The sequence below is a fragment of the Prionailurus viverrinus genome, unplaced genomic scaffold (genome assembly GCF_022837055.1).
Source record: "Prionailurus viverrinus isolate Anna unplaced genomic scaffold, UM_Priviv_1.0 scaffold_50, whole genome shotgun sequence".
Taxonomy (NCBI): Eukaryota; Metazoa; Chordata; class Mammalia; order Carnivora; family Felidae; genus Prionailurus; species Prionailurus viverrinus.
Genome location: NW_025927613.1, coordinates 3037257 through 3065195, shown reverse-complemented (window position 1 = coordinate 3065195; position 27939 = coordinate 3037257). Strand labels below are relative to the sequence as shown.

Genomic DNA, 27939 nt, shown 5'->3' with positions numbered 1-27939 from the left:
GGTTTTTACATAATGACCTTTTCCCTTTGTTTTGTTTTGTTTGTTTGTTTGTTTTGTTTTTTTACAAAACATTTTAAAAATATTTATTCATTTGGTGAGAGAGTGAGAGAATGCATGCACAGGAGCAGGGGAGGGGCAGAGAGAGGGAGAGAGAGAATCCCAAACAGGCTCCCTGGCAGCGTGGGGCTCCATCCCACGAACTGTGAGATCATGACCTGAGCCGAAATCAAGAGTCAGACCCTTAACCGACTGAGCCACCCAGGTGCCCCTTAATTTATTTTCCAATGAGAATCAACTGTTTTCCCAGTGTAAGACCAATTTTGTCATGACATATTTTTAAGAATATATCTTGATTCAGGGGCCCCCATAATGACGTATTCCTGTTCCAGGATTCCACCCAGAATATCCCAGTGCCTTCAGTTTATGTCTCCTCATGCTCCTCTTGACTAGCAATTTCTCAGACTTCTCTTGTTACTGATGACCTTGAAAATCCTTAGGAGTACAGGTCACATACTTTGTAGAATGTCTCTCAACTGGGATTTGTCTGATGTTTTTCTCATGATCAAACTGGGGTTAGGGGTTTGGGGAGGTAAAGTACCATTCTTATCACTTTGTATAATGGGTATTGTTAAAAAGAAAACCACAGGCCCAAAATGGCATCGTTGAGGTTAAGGCCCCAAGTCAGTAAACCAAAACTGAATACCTAACCTACCTACCGTTTTAACTCCCCAGAAACATAACCGTTAACCAGTCAGCATGGAATTTCTTGGTCAATACTGGGAACTTTACTGATAGACCCCTTCCTCTCACCTTAGGAGGGCAACCTTGCCTAAATAATACATTCCTTGCTAATAAGTTCCTTCTTTCTTTCCTCCCTCCTTTCTTCCCTCTTCCTTCCTCCCTCCCTCCCTTCCTTCCTTCCTTCCTTCCTTCCTTCCTTCCTTCCTTCCTACCTTCCTTCCTTCCATTCTTTCATTCTCTCTGCCTTCTCTTTGCTTTTAAAAATCTCCTTTGGTTTAGCCCAGCAGAGCTCCCCTCTGATTGCTGGTTGGGATGCTTCATGATTCATGAATCACTTAAAAAGACTAATTCAACCTTCAAATTTACTCCGTTGAGTTTTGTTTCTTAATAGTATGTACTGTTAGCATGACTTACCACTGTTGATGTTAATCTTGATTCGTTGGCTGAGGAAGTGTTTATTAGGCTTCTCCACTGTAAAATCACTGTTTTTGCCCATGAGATGAAGGAAGTCACTGAGAGTAGCCCACACTTTTAAGGAGGGTGGAGTATCTCCATTAATTTGGGATACTTCTGCATGGGGCATTTGTCTGTTTTCCCTATTCATTTATTTATTTACTTATATCAGTATGGACATGTCGATATTTATTTTATATTTTGGGGTTATAATCCAATACTATTTTATTTATTTTGTTGCCCAGATTGTTTCAGTTTCAGCCACTGTGAGCATTTTCAGTTGATTTCTGTTTTCCTTTGGCATACCCCCATCATTGTGGAGTTTGTTTTTTTCTCTGGTACTTTCTTATTTTATCGTATTGCAAAACGCTCTAGGGTCTCCCTGTGTATTTCCTGCCCCAGTTCCAAAATCAGCCATTTCTCCAAAGAGCCCTGGTTCCTTTTTTAAAAATATTTAAATTTTTGTTTTTTTAAAGTGATCTCTGTGCTCCCTGTGGGGCTCAAACCCATGACCCTCAGATCAAGAGTCATATGGTCTTCCGACTATGCCAACCTGGCACCCTGAGCCTTGATTCCTTTGATTGATGACTTGACTTTTTACTATTGGCTTCTAAGCATTTTTTATATTCAGAATTTGAGTCACTTGTTATATACATGTATTTCAAAAAGCTTCTCCCAGTATGGCTTTCCGTTTCACTTTTTATAGTTTTTTTATGAGCATAAGTTTTTTTAATGAAATCTAATTTGTCTATAGTTTTTCTTTTATGGTTAAGCCAATTTTGTTCTCTGAGAAATCTCTCCTATCCCAGGATTGTTAATATATTATATTATGTTATATTATGTTATATCATTCATATCATATCATATCATATCACTATATTATATTATACTTACTCTACTATACTATATTTAAGATACTGTACTATACTATAATCCTAGGAGCTTTAGTTATTGAAGTTTGACGTTTAAACTTAGGAGTCTTCTCAGATTCATCTCCTGAACATAGTAGGCTAGGGAATACTAAACACTAGGGAATCATGGTGTACCCAATCAACAATATGACCTCCCAGAAACCTGCTCCCAGAGACCTGTTTTTTATTTTTGAGAGAGAGACACACAGCGCAAGCGGGGGAAGAGCAGAGAGAGAGTGACACGGAATCTGAAGCAGGCTCCAGGCTCTGAGCTGTCAGCACAGAGCCCACAAACCATGGGCTCGAACCCACAAACCATGAGATCATGACGTGAGCTGAAGTCAGACGCTTAACCTACTGAGCCACGCAGGCTCCCCTCCACATTTTTTATTTATAAACATTGAGAATATTTTTCTGCTCTGCTCAGGTGCTTTCCTCCCTTGTCCTTATCTCCTCCCTGCAACCCCTGGGCGCAAGAAGTAGCAGAAGCATTGGTATATAGAAAACTGTGGCTTTCCTTCTTAACTGGAATCAGGAAGCTTCAACTCTGCCAATACCACCACCTTTCACACCTACTCAACTAGTGACTAGAATCCAGAATGTGACTGTCAACCAAAAGTGTCTCTAAACACTCATGGTTCCATAACCCTATTGACTTACTTACCATCAGCAACAGCGGTGAGAAGGTTGCCTCTCCTCACTTCTGCCAACTCTCTTGAGTGCATCTAATTTCTATCCTGAACCCAACCTGCAAGGGAATCTGAGAAATACAATTTTTTCAATTTTTCAACCTCTTCAGCTAGGAGGATGGAATAGATTTTAAGTGAACCAATCTACATTTAAAATTATTTTAAATCCCACCCACACCCTCCACACTAAGTGTGAAGCCTGCTTGGGATACACTCTCTCTCTTTCTGTCTGACCCTTCCTTGTTCACACTGTCTCTCAAAAAAAAAAGAAAGAAAAGAAAAATAGATAGATAGATAGATGGATAAATAATAAATATTTTAAATTAAAAAATTAAAAAGCAAAACAGAAACCACACACTGAGGTGGTGGAAGTAATACTATGACAGGAATCCCCAATACAACATCAATTACTGCGGATTATAATGGATCCAATTTTCTCAGATTGGATAAAAAAAATAACTTCCAGATATAGCAGTATATTAGAAAAGGGTTAAATATTAAGAGTATGAAAAATCTATGCCAGGCTAATTGTAAACAAAAGGATAAAAGAGTGAAACATGAATATCAGACAAGTGTAAAAAGCAAAGAAAGTTTTAAATTAGATAGAGGGGTAATATCCTGGCATCTGTAAGTACCCGTAATTTACTCTCTCTTTTTTTTTTTTTTTTTTTTTCCCCTTGAACCAACCTTTCCGGGTGGCCAGATCAGAACATGTGATGAAGGGAGCAAATCTAGGAGGATTTTTCATTTTTTTTTCTTTTTTTTTTTTTTTTTTTTTTTTTTTTTGCTTCAATAGAGGTCTGTGTCAGGCAGAAAAATGTAAAAGCAAGATTCAATCCTTGGCCTTTTCCAGGGACTCAAAAGAGACATAGAGGGAGAGAACCTCAGTTATCGCCCAGATCTTCTGGAGTAAGTTAGACACACCAGTCCAGCCTCCTGAACCGTCACTGGGTCCTGACCACCTATTTGGGGGAGAGAACTGATATTCATCTCAAAGTTTGGAAGAAAGGGTCTGGGAGGCACCCAGCAATGGGTGGGCAAAGAGAATGTGTCAGCAAGTGAAAATCAACTCTCCATGGGTCCACGGCAGATATGGACCAGAGACCAGAAACAACACGAATCTCTGATGTTTTTCTACAGAGTTCTGTTATCAACTTGTAAAGAGCCGACTTCAAAATTAGACTTTTCCAAATCCTATATTTGGATTTGGCCATGAAGCCAAAACTTCACAGCATTGCCGGACATTAAATCTCCTATGCAAGCCTTTGCTCTGGGTGTCTTTTTTGTTTTTTGACAATGTTGTCCACAGTGAGTACTGCGAAAATCTAGTTTACCGTTGCTTTTTCCAAGTCCTTCCGGTGACTCCTTCTGATTTGACCTAGTACAGCACATCTTGGGGGAGCATTGGTGGTTCAGTGGTGGAGGCCTGGGTTCAATTCCCAGCCAGTGCAGTGTGTTCAGCAGTTTTACTTTGAACTGTCTGTCTGTTGCTCAGGCAAGTTAGGTCCCTCTGGGGTTCTGACCTTCAGGGAACAGCTGCCCCATTAGGGGAGGAAAGTGGGTTATTTCCGGGGCAGAAGACATTGAGGAATTTGTGTGAACAGGGACTTTGGAGAAGGTATGTCCTTCACGTGCGGGTGTGTCTGACGGGTCTGTCTCTGACGTTTTTGCATCTTTGGGTCTAGAGCCAGTGTTCCTTTTATTCTTCCTTCTGGTGGTCCCTGGAATCCATAGAGTCATCTGGTCACTGACACACATGCTGGACTTGGGCAGACCATTGGGCCACGTCTCACTATGGAGTGGGGATCAAGAAATGAAATTCCCAAATTGAGACAAGCCGCAGGGAGGGCTAGGCAGACACCCCAGTGGAGAGGAAGAAATGAGGGGCCCCAGGAAGGAGGAGACTTGTGGGGAAGAGTCCACAGGGTGATGAGGGGAAGTGGGTAGAGGTAGGCTTCAGTCTTTGATGGTCTTGGTAGAATGAAGGATGAGTCCCCGAGTGTAGAGCAGCATGTACAATAAAGTCATTTTCACTACTATTGTTTTATAGTCTGTCCGGGAAAAATCTATTTAGTGCATCGTTTTTATGCTTATTGGTAAGCAGCACGGTGGGGGAGGGGGGCGGGCGGGAAGCCATGACAATCATCAGCTCTGGAGGTTTGGAGGAGGAGACTCTGGAAAAAGAAAACCCAGGGGTCATCAGGTTTGCCTACCCCTGTTTTCATCTACTAGTTTCCTCAACAAACCTTATGTAGGGTCCCAGATCTCAAGCTGCCCCTGCCACATTGGCAAATTGAATATGTGCCACTGATCATTTCTTTCTTGAAGGGATAAGAAATGGTAGAGCCGGTGCTATGGGAGTGAGATGCAAGAACAGAACTTAAATGCTTTTCTCCATCATGTCTCACTGCTACCTCTGAACGTCAGCCTTCCACACACACCAGTTCAAAAACGCCTTCAGTCTCTATGGAGGGTTAGAAGTCTTTCATAATTCCTGTAAGGCATGTTTCTTCCTTCCTTCTATAATTCCACCAGGGTTGATTTTTGAGGAGCTGGTCAGCAAGCCCGGACCAGTTCAACATCCTGGGTCATTTGTCTGGTTTCGGTATCGTTAGAGTAGGCAGGTAGTTAAGTTCTAAGAGGACACCTGGAGGTCAGCAAAGAGGAAGTGCTGGCCAGCTCTCAGGGAGGTCAGAGGCCTGTCCTGGCAGCGGCAGTCCACAAGAAGTCGGATCAAACCAGATAGGCCCAAGATGGTGGGAGCCAGGATGGGAAAATTGAGGGGAAAAATAAAAAAAAAAGGAAACCCTGCTTCTGGACCAAACAGTAAATATTCCGCCCCCCTAGTCAATAACTGTCAATGAAAGAGAGAAACCCAACCCCCAGGGTGTGGCAGTTCACCTGGCTCTGGCTCTCACTCCCCTCCCGCTGTCACTCTCCCTCTGTCACTAGCACTCTCACTGGCGCTCTTTCTCTTGAGCTCAAGTTCGGCTGCTCTCATATCTCCAGGAGTGTACTTTTTGCTTCTGTTACTCATCTGTTGTGCTACATGTCTGTTCTTGAATTCCTTCTCCTGGCAAGACCAAGGACCTTTGGCAACTCCTTCAGGTTCTGGCTGGATTGAGGAGGCCCCAGGACCCCGGGTCTCCCCAGTTCACCCGGCAATAGTATATTAAAAAAAAAAAACAACAACAAAAAACAAAAACAAAACAGGCCCAAAATGGCATCACTTGGGTTAAGGCCCCAAGTCAGTAAGACAGGACTTACCACCTAACCTAACTGCAGTTTCAACCTCCCAGAAATGTAACCTTCAACATTGTAACCGGCAACATGGAATTTCCTGGTCAATACTAGGAACTTTACTGGTACACTCCTCCCTCTTCCCCTTAGGAGGGCAGCCTTGCCTAAATCATGCATTTCTCGCTAATAAGTTCCTTTCTTCTTTGATTTTTATGCCCTTTCCGCCTTTAAAAACCTTTCTGCCTGTTTAACTTCCTGCGGAGTTCCCCTGTACTTGCTAGATGGGCTGCTGCCTGATTCATGAATCATTTAATGAAGCCAATTAGATCTTCAAATTTACTAGGTTGAATTGGGTATTTTTAAGAGATTTGGTGCAGCATGGGGATCCAAAGTGTACTTCTGATGGCATTCGGGGACAATGAGAAACAGGCATGGTGCCTTGTGAGCTCACTGCCTTTTTCGCCACTTCTGAGGGCTACTGGTAAGTCTGTCTTGGCTTGAGCTCCGCTTCTGTGTGTGTGTTCGAGCTACTGATCTAACTGGTTTCCCAGTCTAGGGGTCGTGGGGTAGTGTAGACTGACGGCAGGTTCCGACAGAGCGCCGGTCCTTAGCCCTTCGTTCAGTCCACAAGTACACGTTGGAGTCCTGTCTCCTTTTCCAGTCCACAGTCTCCATTTACTGGAGTCTACTGGTTTAGTCCATGCTGGGAATCGCTGGTGGTGTGCAGGGCCTTCTCTTTGCCAGTAACATCTTTTGGTTACTGCTGGTGTGTTGAAGTGCCTACGTTTGTCTGGTTTTGTGTGAACAGGGCTTAGCTAATAGGATCCTTAAATTCTAAAGAGCCAAGCACGCCACCTTCTGGCACGCACACCCGCTTACTTTATGTCTAAAAACTATGGTGCCAGGAGCTGTGCATATCTGTAGAAATGGCGAGATTTTACTAAAAACAACTTGGAATGACGATGGCCACGACGGGGAACATTCCAAGTAGATAAGACAATTTAAGAAGTGCACTTAAAAGTAAAGGTTCTCAAATTAAACAGAATGGGATAACTGTGTTAATTGGCAAGAAAAACCTCCAGAAGCCTTCCAATTCATTGAAAGATTCACTGCAAAAGGCTAATGGAGAAAAAGGATGTAAGAGGTACCTAAAACAAAAGACTGTAACACTGATGTGACTCCTTTTGCTCCCCTCTGTCCTCCTTTGAGGACTCCTTCTACTGATCCTCTGTCCCAATTGCTTTTCCACTCGGAAGAGACCACACAACTGTAAACAAAAGCCTTCTGAGTTAATGGCCTTACAGATACTCCTATACCTACCTGCAAAGGAGGGCCCCTGTGGGCCCCTCCCAGAGTTGATGAAACTGTGAGGGATTTTCTGGTAAACTGCTATATAATTCTTGAAATAGGCAAGGGGAAACTGGTAGATACTGAGGATACTGCAGAGGGAGGGGGTCCTGAAAAAAACCCGCAGAAGCCAGTGAAGAGCAAAAATTCTTTTCTTTTTTTTTAAATTTATTTATTTTGAGAGAGACAGAGACAGTGTGAGCAGGAGAGGGGCAGAGATGGAGAGAGAGAGAGAGAGAGAGAGAGAGAGAGAGAGAGAGAGAATCCCAGCGCAGAGCCTGATGGGGGATGGGGGGCTCAAACTCACAAAACCATGAGATCATGACCTGAGCTGAAACCAAGAGTCGCACGCTTAACCGACTGAGCCACCCAGGTGCCCCCAGAGTGAAAATTCTTACCAGAATCAGTTCTGGATCTCTATCTGTAGTGCCCAACTAGGCAAAATAAAGTTTCACATTGTCCGTTTCTTTTCAAATCCAAACCCATTATATTGATCCTTTCTGTCCCACGGATAGCTATGGTCTTCCTGTTTGTCTGATTTTGCATTACTGGGCTAGGCTTTCTGTCTGCCTGGAACATGCAAGTCGTTGGCTCTTTGTTTTGGCTATCTTTGAGAGTGACTCTGGATTTTGGAAAGGCTCGAACACCAAACCCCAAGTTCATGACCTGAGCTGACGTCAGACGCTTAACCGACCGAGCCACCCAGGCACCCCAAGGTTGATGGTTTAATTAAAACGGACACATCTTTAGAGTTATCAGCATTAAATATAAAACTTTTGCTCTACTGGAGTAAAATCAACTTTAGCCAAATAAATTCATGTTGTGTCTACTTAAGTAGTTTTCTTTTTGGTAACCTAAAACCTTACAGTTTTGCTAAGTTGGGTTAAACGATAAGTTAAACTCATTAAATATCTAGACCATTTCCAAATAAGACAAAATATCAAAACATTAATGACTAAATAATAGGTTTATCTACTTTTGGCTTCTTATTACAGAGAAACTAAAAGATACTTAAATGTGTTAGTGCCACATTAGGAAAATTTAAAAAGGCAAGTGCTTCTGGAAATTGTAAAATATATTTATAAATTTGCAAATCTAAAGAATGCTGGTGATGCAGGCAGGCTGGGTCCGGAGACCTAGGGGAGGGTCCCACAGGACTGGCCAAGAGAGTCCTTGGTTTCACGAAGGATCGAGATCAAACAGGAGCCAGAGAAAGTGAAAATAAAGTTTATTGAACAGGGTGAGTGACAGATGGAGACTAGCAGACCAAGTGTCTGGGAGACTCAGAAAGATTTCTGAGACTTCAGTAAAGGAGAAAAAGTCTCGTTGTTGCTTGGGGCTAGGCGTTTATGTTGGAGAAGAGTCAAGAGTACATGTTTCTTCAGGAATCCAAGGTAGGGTCCAAACAAAGGTGACTGCCAGGCGAACAATAGGAGTTATTCCATAAATTCCCGAAGGCAGGGCTATTGACGCCAGCATCAGCTAAGGTTTGTTGGAAGCTAATGTCCTGGAACATGTTTGGGCTCTGGCTCTTCTCGGGTATTAACAGGTATTTGGGGCCTAGGACAAAACTCAGAGGATGATTAACTTTCTTGCTTCCCCCTTGAAGTGGAAACATGGCTCCTTTAGGTATTCAGAGGCAAAATATGGAACATGAGGAAGTGGGGCCCAAGCAGAAACAGCAGAGATGGAAGCCTTTCTAAATTTTTTTTTATGTTCTTATTTTATTGAAAGCAATTGTTTTAACGTTTACTTCTTTTTGAGAGAAAGAGACAGAGCGTGAGTGGGAGAGGGGCAGAGAGAGAGGGAGACACGGAATGTGAAGCAGGCCCCGGGCTCTGAGATGTCAGCACAGAGCTGACACGGGGCTCGAACTCACGATCTGTGAGAACATGACCTGAGCCGCTCAAGGGAAATGGAGCCTTTCTAAAATGCAAGACAATAGCAACAGACTCTATAAAGATGATGACACAGGTGGTGAAATCCCATTCTGCTTCCGCAAAGAATGGCCCCACGTTGCCAGGATTTTGTCATCCTAACGTCCCATCCCATGCCAGGCAATCTGCTCCTGAATCAGAAAAAGTAAGGTTGAGTGAACAAGGGCTGTGAAGTACGAGAACATTTGGGGCCAGTGGAAAACCAAGACGGCCAATTTGTTCTTCCGGGCTCTCTGACAAATCCTGTATTTTGGTTTTTGTATTCCTTCACCTACCATAGTGTGGGGAGACTTGTATAAAATTGCAAAATTAGTCTACCAGCAATGTCTGACCAGTCAGGTCTGTAATCCTGGAAAAGCTATTTTTGTTCTAAAGGCCTCAAACCTCCCTCTGGACCCTCTGAACACCTGCAGCTGGACTTCATCCAGTTGCCACCTAGTACAGGTCATCAGTATATTCTCGCCCTGGTATGTTACGTTCTCCAGATGGGCTGATGCCCCCACAGTAAGAAAAAAGGCTGTTACAAAGTGTGTTTCCGGGGGGCCTGGGCGGCTCAGTGGATTAAGCGTCTAGACTCTTGATTTAGGCTTAGGTCATGATCTCACGGTTGGTGAGTTCGAGCCCTGCATGGGGCTCTGCACTGACAGTGTGGAGCCTGCTTGGGATTCTCTCTCCCCCTCGCCCTCTGCCCCTCCCCCACTCATGCTTGCTCACTCTCTCTCTCCAAATAAATAAATAAACTTAAAAATTTTAAAAAAGAAAGGAAGAAAGAAAGTGTGTTTTCCACTTGCCGTGCACCCCCCACAATCTCCGTATCACTGGAAAAATACACACCTTAACAAAAACCTTGCAGACTTCTCAGAGTTCTGTCAGTGTGTAACCTTATGTTGTTCCCTTGTCACCTCATGCTAGGATTACCAGCTGCTGTAAGTCTGTAGTGTCTTCTGCTCAGGCACATCTATCATCAGTAGGTTAAAGAAGACTTCCCAGATCCCAATTTAAAAGATTCTGTTGGTCACAGTCTGTGTAGCCCGGTGACTGGGTATTCTGGAAATGTCATCAGAGGAAGACAGCCCGTGAGCCTCATTCGGAGGGATCTAACCAAGTGCTCCTGACCACAAATACTGCCACAAAACTGGGAAGCATGGACCCTTGGGTACACATCACACAGCTAAAAAACGTTCCACCTGATACCTGGGCCTGTGTAGATAGATGCTGGAGACTTTCAAATCAAAGTGATGAAAAGAAGCAGTTGCCTTTGAGGTAGACTGCTCCCACCCAAGACAACAGATCAAGATTTCATACTTGAACTAAACGTGAAACCCTTTCTCCTTTCCTTTCCTTTACTCTGGCATTGGCCTGGAAAGATAACACCTTCATCTTTATCCCCCAGACCATTGCTAACGGGGGGGGGGGGGGGGGGGGGGGAGGAACCTCTGGAACTTAGAACGACCTTTTATTTAAGTCTAGGACAAAATCTCATTCTGCCCCTAGCTTGTCACAAGCAAAATGAGCCATCTCATTGGCCGAATCCCTGTTTACATTGTGAGTTACAGAGGACCTACCAGGAGGCTTTCATGAGTCAGGATTCACTCTTACTGGCAGATCCCTGCTCCCTGACAAGGGATAAAAATAAATGAGGCTATCTATGATCAGGAACTTCTTAATTCTTTTTTTTTGTTTGTTTGTTTTTGTTTTTTTTTAATTTTTTTTTTTCAAGGTTTATTTATTTTTGGGACAGAGAGAGACAGAGCATGAATGGGGGAGGGGCAGAGAGAGAGGGAGACACAGAATCGGAAACAGGCTCCAGGCTCTGAGCCATCAGCCCAGAGCCCGACGCGGGGCTCGAACTCACGGACCGCGAGATCGTGACCTGGCTGAAGTCGGACACTTAACCGACCGTGCCACCCAGGCGCCCCGAGGAACTTCTTAATTCTTAAAGTTATTGCAGAATCTGCTAAAGCAGTAATTGCCCAGCAAAGATCCTTAGACTCTCTGGCCAAAGTTGTTCTTTAAAAAAAAAAAAAATTGGGGCGCCTGGGTGGCGCAGTCGGTTAAGCGTCCGACTTCAGCCAGGTCACGATCTCGTGGTCCGCGAGTTCGAGCCCCACGTCAGGCTCTGGGCTGATGGCTCAGAGCCTGGAGCCTGTTTCCGATTCTGTGTCTCCCCCTCTCTCTGCCCCTCCCCCGTTCATGCTCTGTCTCTCTCTGTCCCAAAAATAAATAAACCTTGAAAAAAAAAATTAAAAAAAAATTAATGTTTATTTATTTTTGAGAGAGACAGAGCGTGAGTGGGGGAGGGACAGAGAGAGGGGGAGAGCCAGAATCTGAAGCAGGCTCCAGGCTCCGAGCTGTCAGCACAGAGCCAGACGCGGGGCTCGCCGCGGGGCTCGAACCCACGGACCACAAGGTCATGACCTGAGCCGAAGTGGGAGGCTCAACCGACTGAGGCACTGAGCCACCCAGCCACCCCCAAAATGGTTCTTGATAATAAAATAGCTCTTGATTATTTTTTAGCGGAGCAAAGAGGTGTCTGTGCTGTGGCCAGCACCACCTGCTACACCTGGATTAACACCTCTGGGGCAGTGAAAACTCAAGATATGTTTTCCTCAACACCCTCCCCTCCCCCTCTTCTCAGCAGAGGTCCTGTGAGCACATGGCAAGAGGGGGCTGCCTATAAGCCATGACAAGAGGCCTCAGAAGGAAGCTGTAGGGGAGGCTAAACTCTTTGCCCTACCCTCTTAGGGTCTCAGGCTGGGCCTCAGCATTAAGTTGACATAAAACAGATTAGCAGGAGAAGAACATAGAAATCCTTCCCATGCACATGGGAGCTTTCAAGGAAGAAGAAAGATCCAAAAAGTACTTAGACCTAAGTGGTCATGTACTAGGTGCGGCAAAGAGTAGTAATTACGAAAAGGAACCAAAATATACGAGGAGGCAAAAGACACAGATGAGGGTTTTTTTAACCAGGTCTGTTTGTATAGATTTCTCTCAGCCTCGACTTCCTAAATCTGGTGACAAGAACCTTTCTCTCCTCCTGGTATAGGGAGGGCATCTTTCCCATGGCAATTTTATCTTCTGCTCTTAGGAAGAGGAAAGGAGGTCAGAGCACTCTTGCATCTGTTTTTCAAGCATGCCCTTCGTTGAAAATAATCCTTAAGCCCAAGTGGCCTATTTGGGGGTAGCATATTTGGCCGGATTCGAAACCTACCCTAATGGCACCTGGATCTTGGACTTCCCACCCTCCAGAACTGTGAGAAATAAATTGCTGTTGTTTAAGGCAGTCTGTGGTGTTCTGTTAGAACAGTCTGAGCATGCCAGTATACCCATCCACAATGCCAGGACTTGGTAATTGATAATTTCCCTCGTGTTTGTTCCTGCTTCCAACTTAGGACCAGCCAGAGAAAGCCAGGTATGCGCCCCCACCAACCTCACAGGATACCTCTAAATTCTAGTCAGCCAGTGTGAAAATTAAGAAAGGGAAACCTCACTAGAATGGAGTTGGGAGGCCAGAAGGGGGAGCTATACCACTCAACATGAATTACAGGAAGAATTGCCAATTGTAGACCCCAACAGAAGAATTCTCAACGGGAAAGAGTCATCAATGACAGGCCTCAATAGGAAGAAGAATGTAGATTGCATCTCCTACAAGAAATTGACGACCACCCCCCTCCCCCCTCCCCCCCCCCCCCCAGTGGAGGGAGCCAATGAGAAACAGTCATCACCCTGAACTCTTGCTTTTCTCCGATGGACTTTACTTCAAAACAGCCTCTCTCAACTGCCTCCTTCTCCTCCATCTAGTGATATTCCCCTCCTTTGTTTATTCAGCTTGCCTGTGGCTCTGCCATAGCATGAATGTCCTGGATTGCATTTCTCTGCTGTTCCCAAATAAGCCCATTTTTGCTGGGAAAATAACTTTTCTTTTTAAGGTTAATACCTGCCTACAGCTTACCCATGCCAACGGCCTCCAATCAGGGCACACCTGAAGCCTTCCCATTTTTCTCCTGTAAAGTTCTCCCACTCCTCTGCCTTCCTTTCAGTTCAGTCTCTGCAAAAACGCAAGCCCTGAATAAATAAGCCTTTGCTCTTCTTGCTTGGCTTTTGCTTTTTAACAGGAGCGTCACTGCAGGGTTGGCAAGGACTCCCTCGTTGACTAACTTAAGTCAGGCTCCTGGGGCCCTCAGTTAGTCCTAGTCCTCAGCCTTCCAAGCCCAGTTCCAGCAAGAATCCCCCCATCCTTGATATCTAAACAAGTTCCTTGTAGCAATTTTCCAGTCACTGACTCCCTCACTCTTTCCTTTGGCTGTAAATCCACAGTTCTCCTTGCCGTCTTTGGGAGTTGCCCTCGGTTTTATACTGAAGTTTGTTTCCCCGACTGCAGTATCTAAAGCCAAATCTCTCCAGGCAATCCCTTACAGGCTGATGCCACGTCTTTCCTCTCAGGCTGTTAGCGAGTCCAAGCTCCTCCTGCTCCCTGTGTGACAGGCAAATGGAGAGGCAAGACGTGGGGACAAAGAAAGCGACTTTATTCAGAAATCCAGCAAACCGAGGAAATGGTGGACTATTCTCCCAAAGAACCATCTCCTCTTGGCATGAAATCCAAGTTTCTTTTATGTTGGCAAAAGGGGGAAGTGGGAGGGGGCTGGAGTCAAAAGGTGGCTGACATCTGCAGACATCTGAGGGAGGCCGTGTAGGTTTTTTGTCCTTGGTCAGTTGATCTCTGTGTACAGGAATCTGGTCATGTCGATCCTGTACATGTTAAACAGAGCATAGTCCTTTCTGTACCTACTTCCTCGTCTCCTCAGGTGAGGTAGATTTCAGGTGCAAAGCAGATTTTGCAAATCTTAGCTGTCACATGCCCAGTGTAGAGCTAAGCAAGCAGATCATTCTAAGCTGTGAGATGCAGCAGCAAGGGAAATAGAAGCAATATGGAGTCGGACATGGTGTTTCTGTTACAAGGCTGGTCAGATTCTCCGGAAAGTATTTCTTCACTCGCACCTGGACAGTGCGTCTGGCTGCCAGGATTCAGGGAATGGGGTCTGGGTCAAACTTGATTCACATTCAGTTGCGACACTGTCACCTAATCCCTGTTGCCATGTCCTTCAGTGGCCTCAGTGGCCACAGAGCCCTTGCTTTACCGTTTCCAGAGGAGAACTTTTCAGTAAATGTTCTGTGATTTGAGCAACAGAATAGAATCTACTTTTAATGTTCACATAGCCTTGAAGCTGGGTTTCCAGCCTGGAACACCAATAGGGGTAAAAACAGAAGGGTTGGTTTGCAGTCACCTGGCTGTTGTGTCTAGTTTCATAAATTCAGTTTCTTTCGATACCGGATAGCTTCAAACATTTTTTGAAATGCATCGCAGAGGTAACTCACCGAACTTGAAAGGAACCCTTTCCTTTGTAGTCCTAAATGTTGCGCTCTACACATTGAAAGGTAATTTTTTTTAAAGGTTAATTTACTTAGAGAGAGAGAGAGAGAGAGAGAGAGAGAGAGAGAGAGAGAGCGCGCGCGAGAGAGCGCAAGCGCGCACACATGTGCGCTTGTGAGTAGGGGAGGGGCAGAGAGAGACGAAGCGAGAGAACCCAAACCAAGAGTCAGACCCTAAGGGGACTGAGCCACTCAGGCGCTGCAAAAGGCCTTATTTAAAGAAAGGTACACAGGCGCCAGCAGCCTCCCAGACAGGTTCCCCGCCGGCTGGAGGTTCAAAACTCACACCCTCTGCCCCAGCAGGCGGGCACTTGGAGGAAAAGAGGGACAAGCCAATTTCACCCTCCTGAGGGTTGGCTGGCTATATTGAGGAGGGGACAAGGGCGAGGCATGGGCTGGAGGGAAGGCGCGTTCCCGTGACGTCACGGATAGGGCGTGTGCTATGTAAATAGGGGAGCGCAGGGGCTGCTGTTTGGGTAACTACGGCTTAAATAGCGTATGATCTCGCGTGCTGTGGGAGCCATTCCAGGACTGTTGGTTGCAAGTGCGTGTGCTGCGTGTGGCAAAGTCTTAGGGAGGCTCGGGGTTGTGTGGACGGAAGTGACCGTGTGTTGAGAGTGTCAGGCGTGAGAGGGTGTAGTGGGGCGGAGGGGGCGGAAGTCATACTTACCTGGCAGGGGAGATACCATGATCAGGCAGGTGGTTTTCCCAGGGCGAGGCTTATCCATTGCACTCGGGATGTGCTGACCCCTGCGATTTCCCCAAATGTGGGAAACTCGACTGCATAATTTGTGGTAGTGGGGGACTGCGTTCGCGCTTTCCCCTGGCTTTTCTTGGTAGTAAAGATAGAAAAGGATGTGTTGTTCTGTGTGGTGGTGTCTTGGTTTAACCAAGCTGGTTTTGTCTTGTTCGGTTCTATGCGTTGTCCCGGTCCTTTGGGAGCTTTTTACCTTTTTGAGTTTTGTCTTCGCTTCATCTTGTGGGATTCTGTATTGGTGTTTTTGGGTATTGAAATTTTATGCTTCTGCGTGTATATTTAGGCCAAAGGTGTGTTTGTTATGACTATGTAACACGTGTGAGGGCACCGTAGTGCACGCAGTTTGCATGAACGGGAGTGTTTTTTCGTAGGTGCTTTCTTTAGTGTACAGGCTTAAAGGAACTCTTTGTGGGTGGTTCGTGCTGGGTAGGCCAAGGCCATGGTGCACACACTTCCGAAAGCTAGGGAGAAACTGCCTGTACCGTGGTCCAGATTCGTTTCCGTTCGTAACATGTTTAGGCTACGCGAGGAAGCAGCTCTGAAGTTTACACGTGTTATATTCCCTGCAAATCTGAACCGCAGTCAGACCTGAATCTTGGCCGGAAGCATTGTGATCCAACCAGAAACCTACACTAGAGAGTCTTGGGAGTCAAAGGTGACCACTTTCTCCTCTTGTGAGAGGCTGCAACTAGGCGGCCTTGCTGCGTCCTACTCTTTAAATACCTAACCTTGCCTAAGACTTCATTTTTTAAGCGTTAGTTTGCCTGTTTGGTGTCTGTCTTGCTTTTTTACGCCTTAAAGCCGTTACTAGCCAATTCCAAAGACACCACGCACTCATCCTTCCCACCCCAAAGCAGCTTTTTCTATTTCTGGCTTTGGTTTTCCCTTCCTTCCATCTCTTTTCTCAGGCCCTTTCTTGATACCTTTTATAGACACGAAAACACTAGCTCTCTCTCAGCCTCCAGTTTGCACCTGGCACTCTTCAGTAGTGTGGCAAAATTAGGAAGCTTCCTTAATAAGAGGGCAGCAAGAATTGTAAGTAACTTTTTTTTTTTTAAGCTCTCAAGTAATTTTAGATGTTCCCTGTCTGAAAATGCAGTTGCGGTGGTATATCCAACTCTGGTTTAAAACCAGCCAGGTCCAGTGTTGACAGTCGTGCACATTTTGCCAATTCCCAGGATGTCTTCTTAACTTGCTCACTTCTGATCCACAGTTGTCCTGGCAAATAGAAACTACTTGACCAAAAACAAACGGCAGGGCCATGGCGGGAAGAACCATCAAGCCTCCCTGGTGGCTACCTCAGGAACAGCATTCAGAAGCTGCTGAGACCACTGGAGAGACTAGGAGCAGGAGTTGAGTTGGAGGTAGGGAGTAGAGTTGGGGAAGGGGTTGTATACAAACAAGGGCAGGTCCAAAGAAGACTAAAAAAGTACACTGGAATGCGTCTCGAGTTTTGAGGACACTGAAAGTAGAAGATGAACCTCAAAAACAGCATGCTGAGTGATAAAAAGAATACATACTTGTTGCGACCGGCGCAACAAACACTGAGATCAGGGTCCTGAGGGTAGGGGAATGTAAGAAAAAAGGAGAGAAGAGAAGACAGTTTGGGAACAGGAGGGTCCCATGGGCTGATGGCCCAAGTGACGGCTTTATTGTTGCTGTACACAATCTTTTATAAGACTCTTATGGATCAGGTCATTCTAAGAATAAACAGGTTTCACATGATCACTGCCAGCCAAAACATTTAGTTCTGTGTACCTTGTGAACTTTCTGAACGGGTCACAAGACCTTGTTGATAGATTGCTAGCAAAACACAGTTCCCATGTTTGTTTCTATTTGACTCGGGGTAGAAAAAGGGGAGGTAACATAACTGCCAACACCCGCAGACCACAGGCTTCAGGAATTAACTTTCTCAGCCTTGACAAGGCTTTTGTATGCCCTTGAAAGTGGGGGAATGGGAGGGGGAACCACCGGGTTGGCTGAGTCAACAGGGAACCGTTGCTCGACCCGGTCTCAGCCTGGCACCGGGGCCCAGCCTCCCACACATACTCTGTGGTTCCATCCATGTCAGTGTCTAGAACAGGCAAAACTAAGCCATAGTGACAAAACTAGATCATTGGTTGCCTGGGACAGGAGGTGGTGTGGGGGATTGGCTGCAAACGGGCACAAGAAGACATTTTGGAGCAATAGAAATGTTCTTTGCTCTTGAACAGGGTAGTTGCCTGGGTGCATCCAACTTGTCAAAACTCATCAAACTTGAAATGGATCCATTGTATTATTTACAAATTACACCTTAAGACTTTTGGTTTTAAAAACAAATCATTCCAATTTTAGTGTCTGAAGTGCAATTAATTAGTATTAGCCTTGGAAAGTTCTCTTAGAAAACTATCACTCATGTAGTGAACAATCCCTCCATATTTGTTTTGTATCTTTTTCTTCCGTGAAATTCATGCCCTATTAAACTCAATACTTTCAAATAAAAATAGGCTGTATAAGAGCTCAGTTTTTTATACAAGAATATTTGTAAATATATCCTCCCTATAGATTTATCAAATATGACTCCATTAGTAATTACCTAATGCATACAAAATTATTTTTTATTTTAAGCTGTTTCAAAATTTTACATACACGTATTTTGTACATCATTTGCATTTTACCATTTGTGTAATTTTACCATGTATAGCTTTTGCAAAAAATGTAGAACAACTTAAAAATAGATTTGAAGAAAAATATGTAAAGATGTTAGAAGTAGTTAATTCCAGGTGGTGGCATAAGGATGAATGCTTATCTTCTTCTGTTTGTTTGTTTGTTTGATGCCCGAGGTGGGGCTTGATCTCAAGACCCTGAGACCAAGAGTCGCATGCTCTATGGACTAAGCCAGCCAGGCGCCCCTAGTTTTCATAGTTTTAAACTTAAAAAATGAGTGTCCTGGAAGTGAAAGAACAGAATAGATATGAAAGAAGTGTGGGTAGGTGAGAGGAAAACATAAAGGGGAGGGAAAACCTGGTTCTGGCAGGAAGTGTGTTTAAGTTGGAGAGTTTGAGGGAGCACTTGTGGGCATAAGAAGGGTTTGCGGGAGGCAGTGGGGTCATAAGGATGTTCGGATAGTTTGATGCGTGTTGCATGGTTCTTCCTAGGTGTTTTTTCAAAAGAATTTATATAGACTTAAATTTCTTGTCCAGCATTTTTAGCGGTTTTTAAAAGTAGGAGGAGTATAAACATTGTGGTTCTCAGCCTATCTTCTGGAGCCAGGATGTCTTCAGTCCAAATTCCTGCTTTCCAATCCCACTCACTGGCTGAGTGACTGGACAGGTTGCTTAATCTTTCCGGATCTCAGTTTTCTTACATGGAAAATGAGGACAGTGATATGAAGTGGGCCTGTTGAAAGGATTCAATGGTTGACTGTGCCTGGGACAGGGTATCACCAATATCCCCTCAAGATCCCCACACCTCCTCCTAACCTCTTGCCCACGGCTACGCTATATGATGTCTAAGTATGTGCAGCTGTGCAGCAGCATTATATTAAAAGTGTTTTGTTCTTGGGGTGCCTGGGTGGCTCAGTCAGTTAAGTGTCTGTCTTCATTCGGGTCATGATCTTGCGGTTCTGAGTGAGCCCAGCGTCAGGCTCTGTGATGACAGCTCAGAGCCAGGAGCCTGCTCCAGATCTGTGTCTCCCTTTCTCTCTGCCCCTCACCTACAAGCACTGTGTCTCTCTCTCAAAAATGAATAAATATTAAAGGAGTTTTATTTTAAAAAAGTGTTTTTTTCTTTTGCTCTTAATTAGAAATGCTCTAGGCTAAAATGATACATTAATTAACTCAATTTAATATCATTGGAAGAAAGTAAAGATAACAGTAGGTCTTAAAATTGCAAATTGACTCGACACATAATGGAGAAATGCATGTGGAATATAAAAATATAAAATACCTAAAAACTTTTACCCCAAAATATTGTTTTGTTTTGTTTTTTAATTTTTTTTCAACGTTTATTTATTTTTGAGACAGAGCATAAACGGGGGAGGGGCAGAGAGAGAGGGAGACACAGAATCGGAAACAGGCTCCAGTCTCTGAGCCATCAGCCCAGAGCCTGATGTGGGGCTCGAACTCACGGACTGCGAGATCGTGACCTGGCTGAAGTCGGATGCTTAACCGACTGCGCCACCCAGGCGCCCCTACCCCAAAATATTGTAAGAATAATTAAGTCACTATGAGTTCCAGACTTCTAAGACTTACTCTCCATTTACAAATCTTATAGGATCTCTTTAATGTACTGAAACACATAATTTCATATTGTATAAACTCCTTAAATACTATTGGAATTGAAGTGTGCTTATTGGGCCAGTGAAACCAATATAGGAAATTTAGGTGGCTAAGTGTCACCAGGAATTTGAAGAGAAAATAAATCCAAGACCTGTATAAACTAGAATATATCTACCAATATTTTCTATATTATTAGAAAACCTGGAAGACAACATAAAACAGTTTTTAGGCCACAACTATTAAACCAGTCGGATGCACACAAAAAGTCCTCTTTAGAAATATGACATGATATAAACATGTTCTATGCCATTATATGTAAATTATTAAAATCCTTTAAAGTGTTTAAACGTATTCGAGATTCATCCTTGCTATCCACTTGATGTTTTCCCCTTGTACCTGAGTGCACGGAGAGCAATTTATCTACATCTAAACAGGGCTTTTTGTTTGTCTGTTTTCCCGGGTTACAGATTCAGCAAGAAAGGAAGTAGGAGGGGTGCCTGGCTGGCTCAATCCGTAGAGCACGGGACTCTTGATGTTTAAAAAAAAAGAAAGAAAAGAAAGAGAAGGAAGGAAGGGCGGAGGCAGAGAAAGAAAGGGGTGAGGGGGACAAAACCCCATCAATAGCGTCCTTGCACGCCCCCCTTGGGTCCTGGAAATAGAAGCTCAGTCACTACCCCACTTGGGGAAGGGGCTCAACTGAAGACACACCACAAATCAGGTTGCCTGTGTCTGCTTGGACTCAGAGTGGAGCCAGGACAAGCTCAAGGACAGGACGAGATGAGACCAAGCACCATTATCACAGGGCAGCCACCTACCTGACAGTGCCAAGGCAGACAATCCTGGAAAGCTCTTGAAAACTTCCCCTTCCCCTTGAAGATTTTCCCACCCGCTCCCCCTCATCCTCCCACCTTCTGTTGGGCCAGGACCCTTGAAGATCCCTGCAGGGCAGGAGAGCCTGGAGGGCAGGAGGATCCAGGGGGCAGCAGCTGCACTTCCCTGAAGGGTCTCTCCCCGGGTGGCGGGTTCTAGAGCTCAGGCTCACCCTAGATCCACTGCCCACCAAAGCCACCAGGAGGAGTCCAGAGGGCAGCCGGTGCTGGGGGCACGACAACCTGGACGTGTTCCTACAAGCACAGGGCACGCCTGGCCTGCCCTCTCCAGGAGAGCCGAAGAACCGCCTGCCTGCCTGAAGCTTCTCTACAGCCTGAAGGGAACAGGTGTCTGCTTCCTGAAGGAACAGGAGGGCTCTCCTCCAGAGGACAAAGCCCTCCCCTGGCCCTGGAGGAAAGGTCCTGCAGAGGCTGGTTCTGCGCGACACTGCCCAAGGCAAAGGAGCAACCGCGGACCAAACAATCATCTGGAGATGACTGCACAAGTCCTGTCTGTAAATGTGGAGCGAGAATGGGAAAGCAAATGTGGGGAAATGTTAACTGGTGCACCTGGGTGAGGGATATAGGATGTGACCATTCTGGCAAGTGTTTTGGTATGTTTCAAAGTTTGTTTGTTTGAAAGGAGTGACAAAGTCAAGTCCCAGGTTCTCTTTAGAGGAAAACGCTTGAAGTGACACCTTGGGTTTCTGAGGTGAATGGAAGGGAGCCGCTGGCCTGGCTTCTCATCCCAGCTCTCCTCTCCCAGCCTGGCCATTACAAGGACCCGGACTCCTGACCTCCCGTATTTTAGGGGCTCAGTGCACAGCCACTTCTGCAAGCGTCCCTGGGTGCACACCAGACTTTGGGGGATGAAAAGGCAAATCCTAAGTATGGAGACAGCGCCACGAAGTCTCCTGGATTGGAATCGACCCTGAGCAGTAGCGGTGAAAAATCCAAATCCCATCCCACCGATCCGATCCCGGGGGAATCCACCCACACAGGATCCCTGCTTCGGCCCCTGCAGGTGAAAACCCTGAAAGTCAAGGTGACATTTCCCAGGCGGACAGAGCACAAGCGGAGGCGATTCCCAGCGGCGCAGCCGCACAAGGCTCCCAGCCCTTGCCCTGCTGCTCACCACCTCTTCCAGCCTCAGCGACCCCTTGGGCCCTGACCACAAGGTGACTGGCCTGTGCCACACTCTAGTCCAGCTGGAGCCGTGTGTGTTGCCGAGCCAAGGCCGTGCTCTCTTTCTGAGCCTCGTTTGCTGATGGGTAAGGTGCGGACTCGGCTCTCAGCGGGGGGGGGGAGGGGGGGGGCGGGCGGAGTCCCTCTACTTGGCGACTTCCGAAGTAGCTCCAGAGCTGTCCTGATGAGGGCACGGGGACGGGCTCCTTTGGTGTCCCCATGGGCTCATTAGGTGGAGCCTGAAACTCCTCACCTACGCGTCTTTGGCTCGGGTCCCAGGTGCAGCTGGTTTGTGTTCTTTGCGTTCTGTCAGGCAAATAAATACACCTGTTGCGCAAGCGTGCCGCCCAGGGAAGAACGTGCTGCTTTTCAGAGCCACGGTCGCTGTGAGCCCGTGGGGCAGACGGAGGCGCCAGATGAGCAGGCCAGCGGATGCGTGGAAGTAGAGGTAACCTGAAGTGGGCCTCGTCCTGCGTGCCCTTGTTGGAGTGACTGAGTGGGTGTGGCCCGCTCTCCAAGGTGACTGGGAGCAGACACACAGCGGCCAGGCCTGGTGGTCGAGTGCTGAGAAGGCTTTCAGGTGGCGGTGGGACTCCGGCCCTCGTTCTTTTTGCGTTTTAAAGGACAATTGATGGGGGGGTTGGGGGGGGGGTAGTGGTAAAAGGAAGCTGTTTCCGCCCGGTTTCGAACCGGGGACCTTTCGCGTGTGAGGCGAACGTGATAACCACTACACTACGGAAACGAGGCAGGCGGCCTGGTCTCCGGCTCTAACCCCCAAAAGCGGCATTTTGGCCCCAACTATCGCGCTCGCCGACTTCGCTTGAACCGGCCAAGGCCCTGGAAACAGCCACGACCCTGCGAGCGAGGAGCCCGCGCCCCGCAAGCGGCCCTGGCAAAGGACCCCGTGCCTCCCCACTCCCGCCTCCCCCCAGGACGGGACCCTGGCGCCCTCAGCAGCCTGGCCTTGGGAACCGCAACGAACGCAGTGTCCTCCTGCAGTACGAGGGGCCCCAGGGCAGAAGTCGGGTGCGCGCTCTTCCTCCGCCAACACTTTGGCTCTGCGACGCGCGGGGACCCTCCTGGCAGTGGGGTCCTTCCGATTCCTGCCGCCGTCGCTTATTCTACCCGGCTCATTTAGTTCAATATTTAAATCACACTTTCGTCTTTTAGCAGGTTCGGTAACATAGGTTGACATCTTAGGGCATTTGTCTGTTTGAAAATGTCAAATATCCAATATAGACCAAATCATGTTTTCTCGCCTGTAGTAAATACACTTAGGCGACCAGGCCAAATATAAACCACAAGAGTTTCAGGATTTGCCAGAAGGTGGAGGACCCAGGGACGCTCCGTGCATATTTTGTGATCACAGGATTTCTCCTCATAGGTCTTAGATTCTTTTTTAGGGGCAGTTTTATTTCAACTTTTGCAACACCCCAACCTTTTTTTTTTTTTTTTGCGTCTTTAGTTTCCTACTGACCAGGTCTTACAGTGTGAATTTCAGCAGAGGCAGGGATAGTTTTCGGAGAAAAGTAATGTCTGAAACGTTTTCAGGTTTGCTTCTGTTAAAGAACAAAAATTCTACTGAGTAATTTGATCTAATGGCTTTATTAGACACCCCACCGAGGTGGTTGGCCTTTTTCAACTTTGGCCCAAACTGGAGACCAGAACAGGAATGGACCATATCATTCTCATCAGTGACTGGATGGCCAGCTCCTAGAGGAGGCAGAATTTATGGTAGCTTTAGATCAGGAAATTTAATGCCATTATTCCCTTTCTTTCCCTCCTTGATCTATCTTCCTCTTTCTCCGCCCAGTTAGAGAAGATTCATCATTTTTCTGTTTTGTGGGATTGGGGGGCCCCATCAAGACAGAAGAGAGGGAGCGGGTGCCATTTCCTCTACAGGAGTGTGAATGGCTGCAGTCAGTGAGGAAACCACAAGCCCACTCCATGCACACTCGCACCTCTCCGGGTCCTTCCAAACTCCGCCAAGGAACCTCTCGCTTCCCTGCAGGTTGAACAGGAACGTGTGGGGCTCCTGACTCTGCTACAGGAGAGGAGGTGCACACAGGACACAGGCCAGTAAGAGGGTGAAGTTGGGGGCAGAGCCAAAGACAAGCCACCCCTGATGAGGGAGCAAAAGGCAAACTGACAGCCTGAAAACATCTCTTCCTCCTTCCCCCCATGTAGGACATGTGTGATACTCTTGGGCACTCCTGGCTGCCCAAGAACAAAGGAAAGGGGGAAATCCAATGGTTAACTGATAGAGATCATAGTCCGGCAGGACCTAGGTCTCCATCACCGCTGCATAGAGATGGGGGGAAACAAAGGCAGAAGGAAATGGCAGATAGAACTGTTTCCTTAAACCCTGCAGCCCATTGACAAATACTTGAGGCCAACAGAGTAAGTTTCTCTAGGAACCCCCTGCTGTCTTAATGCTAATACTTTGCTAGAGGGAAAACAACCCTAGCTTGACAATAGCCAGGCCTCCACTATCCTGTGAGTCTTTAGCTTATGAAAATCTCACTGGAAACTTCCCCTGGACTTTACCTCCTCCAACCCCATAGTATATAACCAGTCTCTCCTCTTGGCCTCATGGTCCCTGGGCAGCTCTTTCTGCCCATGGCTGTTGTCCCCGTGCTTCAATAAATTCACCTTGTTGCATCAAAGACAGCTTCAAGAATTCTTTCTTGGCCATCGGCTCCGGACCCCACGAATCCCACTATCACCCAAAATCTCATCACCTCCACCGATGAGATAACAAAAGGCAAGCTGAGGGGAAAGGCAAAGTGACACCCTACATACCCCACCCCCATTCCTCAAGCACTAATATCTGCCCAGGAACAAAGAAAAGACAATGGTCAACCCCTAAAGATCAAAAGATCGCAGTCATGCAGGATATGAAACTCCATCAGTGTGTCACTGTCTTTGTTACAGAGCCAGGAGATCTTGGAGGATTGGAGATTTATTTACATCAGTGGGCTCAGGGGAGACGGTCTCTCCAAAGATCTGAGCCCCGAGCATAAGCATGGGGGCAATCTATAGCCTGCTACTTCCACGTTGGTGGCAATTTGGCATGCGGCAAGTGGGGCAGGAAGAAGATCCCGGAAGGAGAGTCTTCGGGGCAGGGACTGGAATTCCCTATCAGTCCTGTCAGTGTTGTAGGTCGCGATCGCTTATGAACTCTGGACAGCGAAAACAGGATCAAAACAAGTTTATTGCGGCCGGGCCAGACAGGGAAATACAACAGGTCCCAAAAGTCTGGCCCCAAACAAGCTTTGGGAATGTCTTATAAAGGCTGTATTGACCAGTCGGGTTGCAAAGGGTGGCAGTTTGAAAGGGCGGGCACCAATCACACAATGTTGTAGGTCTTTAAAATATAAGGCGGGCACCAATCACACAGTCGTGAAGAATTTTAAAATATTGCATCCACACGACTCCTGAAACAGAATGCTACGGGCACCAGTGACAGTCACAACAAAGTTTATTACAATGAGAGGCAAGGCCGACCGATCAGGACCAACACTCTTGATAAGAGTGCTGCCCCGAACAGCCGGGGTACAGAGTTTTTATAACCGATCACATCGTTTTATCATCACCTGGGAACAGAACAAAGAAACAGGTTCCAGATGAGTTAGAAACAGTTGCCTAATGAGGTGTTTACTTTAGACTTTCTGCCTCTAAGTTGCAACCAGTGGATCTCCTTGACCCTGCCTCTGATGCTCTTTTCTTTGAACTTTTGTTTCCTTAACTGGTGAAGCCTAATTTACAAGGGTATGAGGCGTAGTTTACCAGAGCAAAGCAAGGCTGTTATCTCTTAACCTTCAGTGTCAACACAAAGCTGTTATTTTTCAAGCTAAGCATTAGCCCTACACTACAATTTAACCCTTACAATATAACTTGTTGACTCTAGCTAGTTGAATGCTGAATCATATTGTTTATAATATTAGTTTTCTATCTAGTTCGAACAGAATGCGGTGCCCGAGAATGGGGAAGGGTGGTTACGCCAAGCAGGTTTACAGAAGCTCAAACAAGCAGTTAAGAGGGAGTTTTATCTCCCAGTAACTTAGCAAATGTGGTTTTAAGCAGAACTAATATTTAGGGAACAGGAGCAGCACTTCTATGAAAGCCCAAAACAAACACTGGTTCAGCATCTCATACGCTGGGGTCCTTCTAAGCTTACATAGGTCAGAGTTTACTCTTGGGCTACAGGAGGCTAGCTATGTTTGCCCTTTACAGTTGGCCGTCTTATAACATAATTTTTCCCTGTCAAGGTCAGGGTTTTTTTTTCCCCCATCATCTTAATGGTTTACAAGAAAAGCACAACGTTAATAATCGCCAGACCTCCAGGAACCTTATACACTCAATTTCCTGGAGCTCTAATGTCACCTTCATCTCCATAGGATAGAAAACTCTATATAATCAGTCACTCCTCACAATCTCAATGCAGCTCTTTCTGCCCATAGGTCCTGTCCCCATGTTTTAATAAAACCACCTTTTTGCACTGACAATGTCTGAAGAATTCTTTCTTGACTGTTCGCTCTTGACCCAAGCATCAGATCACATCACCCAACCATCCTGAGACTGTCTGGAACCTAAGACCTTGAGTGAGCCAAGGATCGCTTGTTTAAATCGATCTCCCCACTTTTATCAAGAGCATTGTTTGACCTATTCAGAAATCAAGAAAGAGGAGGAACGTGTAGATCAACATCCATACTTGATGAATTAATTCCTGACTAATTAATTAGATGTGGAAAACACAAATTCCTGACTAACTAGATGTGGGGGTTGAGCACTACGTTGGAGTCAAAAATAACTCTCTTAAGGTTTTTTGTTCTGAGCATTGGAAGCCTGGAAACAAAGGATTCCAACTGAGATGGAAACAATGTAAGTCTCAAAATGTTTTGGGGGGAGGGGGGCGACAATCCGAGTTCTGATCAGGGCCTTGCTTAAAAGAGATCTCTGACAAGGAAGCCTCAGGCAGTCTGAGGGCAAAATATAAGCTAGCACGCTAGCACATCCCATGGGATGTGTGTGACATTCCTCAGGCACTCCTGGCTGCCCCAGGACAAAGGAAAGGAAAGAAAACAAATGGCCAGCTGATAGAGATCACAGTCATACAGGACTTGGGTCTCCATCCATTTACAAATATCTCAGTAAATTACAAGAAAAAGGCGGTCTTATCAATAGCCTAATGTCTAGAAACCTAGAGACTCGGTTTCCTGGAGCCCCAACATCGCCTCTCCACAGTGATATGGGGAACAAAGGCAGAAGGAAATGGCAGGAAACTAAGTCTCCTTATAACCGACAGCCCATTGACTGATACTTGAGGCCAGCAGAGTAAAATGTTTCCCAGGAACTCCCCACTGTCTTAATGCTAATGCTTTGCTAGAGGAAAAAACCACCTTAGCTGGACAATAGCAAGGCCTCGGGTATCAGGTATCTCCGGAGTCCTCTTTATCACACAGCAAAATCCCTCTGGAGGCCTCCCTTTTGACTCTACCTTCCCTAACTCCATAGTATAAAACCAATCATTCTTCACAACGCAGCACAGCTCTTTCTGCCCACGGGTTGTCCCATGCTTTAATAAAATCACTTTTTGCACCAAAGACGTCTTCAAGAATTCTTTTTTGGTCTTCAGCTCTGGACCCCCCCAACACCCTAAAACCTCACCATCCTGTTGTCATTGACCCCAGGTCTCAGTGCTTAGCCCCTCCTCACCTTGGGAGCCTCCCATGCAGCCCCCTCACAGCAATCTGATCTCTCACGAATGTCTCTAGGAAAAGGCGCATCTCCAGGTCAGTTCTGAACTTGTAGTCTTAGAGGCACAAATTCCCTGTGACTTGGTCACCTGGCTGCCTAGGCGGCCATTACTTGGGGGACAGGGCACCCCATGCGTAGCCTGTGGGCTTGCCTTTTAGGAAAATTTGGAGGGTAGGACCTAAAAGGTCCATCCCTGGAAGGAAGGAAGGATAGGGAGACTGAAAACAAGTAGAGTAGCATTCCAATAGAGCTATCATCAGAGGGCAGGAAAAAGAGGTCAGCAACCAATTCCCTGGTGGTCTAGTGGTTAGGATTTGGCGCTTTCACCGCCACGGCCCGGGTTCGATTCCCGGTCAAGGAA

The 27939-nt window shown here is 46.2% G+C and overlaps 3 non-coding genes across 3 annotated transcripts; 2 read left to right on the top strand and 1 right to left on the bottom strand.

Moving 5' to 3' along the window:
• Positions 1-15410: 15410 nt before the first annotated feature.
• On the top strand, positions 15411-15574 carry LOC125159554 (U1 spliceosomal RNA). The gene has a single exon (XR_007149817.1). It is a non-coding gene; the product is annotated as a U1 spliceosomal RNA (small nuclear RNA).
• A 6913-nt stretch (positions 15575-22487) lies between these two features.
• Positions 22488-22560, bottom strand: TRNAV-CAC (transfer RNA valine (anticodon CAC)). The gene has a single exon. It is a non-coding gene; the product is annotated as a tRNA-Val (tRNA).
• Positions 22561-27867: 5307 nt separating this feature from the next.
• On the top strand, positions 27868-27939 carry TRNAE-UUC (transfer RNA glutamic acid (anticodon UUC)). Its single transcript has one exon. It is a non-coding gene; the product is annotated as a tRNA-Glu (tRNA).